General features: G+C 35.6%; 1 non-coding gene across 1 annotated transcript; it reads right to left on the reverse strand.

Moving 5' to 3' along the window:
- Positions 1 to 906: 906 nt before the first annotated feature.
- On the reverse strand, positions 907 to 1,010 carry LOC111531736. Its single transcript, XR_002728376.1, has one exon. It is a non-coding gene; the product is annotated as a small nucleolar RNA U13 (small nucleolar RNA).
- Positions 1,011 to 2,108: the final 1,098 nt, after the last annotated feature.

Here is a 2,108-nt window from a genome sequence, read left to right on the forward strand (position 1 = left end):
AAGAGAAAAGAAATGGGGCTTTCATCATAACGCAATAGTTAGGATGCTGAAGTTATGATGAAAGGTGAGTGAAGAGGAATTTGGTTGAGTGCTATGAATGGAATTCCTTCTTTACATTTTGTGGATACCGCTGTAAACAATTTAAATAGGTTTTCAATTATTTTGGATTGTTAGAGCAGTGTATCTTCTGAATATGCACTAAGCGGAGGTGAACACTAGGGTGGCCCAGATTTATACAGATTACAAAGGTGGCCAGGTGTGGTGGCTCGTGTCTGTAATCCTAGCACTTTGGGAGGCCTAGGCGGGAGGATCGCTTAAGCCAAGGAGTTCAAGACCAACCTGGGCAACAAAATGAGACTTCGTCTCTACTAAAATTAAAAAAAAATAACAACAACAACAACAACAACAACAAATGTAAAGTACATCCCTTCCATGCATATGTGTGCATCACACACATACATACAACTCCTTTATGCTACATTTTGGTTTGTTACTTACTTACTTAGTTGTCTTTGCTCATACTAGGATAAACTTACCTACTCTAAGTAGGTACAGAAAAATAAAAGTCTGATTCTGGAGTAGAAAAAAAAAGTAGAAAGATTTTCAAGGCCCAAGTTAATCTCTGCCTGGAATTCTATTCTGAAAGGGCAAGAACAGCTGAGACAGAATCTTCTAACTTTCGGTCCTTCCATTCTTTGAGAAACTGCTAAGGTGCTGGAGGTAAAAGAGTGACTCAGTAGCCTGCATACCAGTGAACGATGTTTCTGTTTTATTGGGAACATGCAACTACAGTTATTTCTCATATAACATTATTTTAAACATTATTCTACACACAACATAAAATTTTACTAATAGGCTCTTACATCCTTATTCTTCATCAGAGTAAATAGTAAGTAATATTTTTCACATCAGATGGGTAATGCACCAACGTCGTAACAAGGTTTGAGGGAGGCACATCTCACACATGAGCATGAAAACCCAATCATCATGCTTATGAACCACAAAAAACTATGTACTTGAATGTTATATATATGTTTAGTTCCTCAAAATCCTGAACATGCGACATAGAGAGTAGAAGAAAGGTTACCAGAGGCTGGAAAGGGTAGTGGGGGGTTGGGAGGAGAGGTGGGGATGGTTACTGGGTACAAAAGAAAATAGAAAGAATGAATAACACCTACTATTGATAGAAAATAGGATGACTATAGTCAGTAATAACTTCTTTGCATATATTTAAATAACAAAGAATGTAACTGGATTGTTTGTAACTCAAAGGATAAATGCTTGAGGGGATGGATACTCCATTCTCCGTGATGTGCTAATTTCGCATTGAATGCCTGTATCAAAACATCTCACGGACCCTAGAAGTATATACACCTACTATGCACTCACAAAAACCTTTAAAAATAATTTAAAAAAATTTTTTTAAATCTTGAACGTGACTTTTAGGCATACACACTCTCCTTTTATTCAACCTAGATCTGACTCTTCTAGAAAGGATAATAAAACAATATAATAAAATAATTATACATCATAATCAAGCAGGGTTTATTCCAAAAATGTAAGGTCTCAGCTGACATTTAAAAGGCATTTGATATTTGCAAACTATGCACCTGACAAAGGACTAGTATCCAGAATCTATAAGGAACTCAAGCAAATCATCAAGAAAAAACAAATAATCCCATCAGAAAGGGGGCAAAGAATAGACTTTTCTCAAAAGAAGTTATACAAACAGCCAAAAAACATGAAAAAATGTTCAACATCACTAATCATCAGGGAAATGCAAATTAAAATCACAGTGAGATACCACCTTACTCTTACAAGAATGGCCATTATTAAAAAGTCAAAAAAAAAAAAAATAGACGTTGATGTGGATGTGGTGAAAAGAAAATGCTTCTGCACTGTTGGTGGGAATGTAAATTAGTACAACCTCTATGGAAAACAATATGGAGATTGCTTAAAGAACTAAAAGTAGATCTACCATTTGATCCAGCTATCCTACTACTGAGTGTCTATCCAAAGAAAACGAAGTGATCAAAAGAAAAAGATACCTGCACACACACATTTATAGCAGCACAATTCACAATTGCAAAGATGTGGAACCAACTCAA

This window comes from Piliocolobus tephrosceles, chromosome Y (assembly GCF_002776525.5).
Source record: "Piliocolobus tephrosceles isolate RC106 chromosome Y, ASM277652v3, whole genome shotgun sequence".
Classification (NCBI taxonomy): Eukaryota; Metazoa; Chordata; class Mammalia; order Primates; family Cercopithecidae; genus Piliocolobus; species Piliocolobus tephrosceles.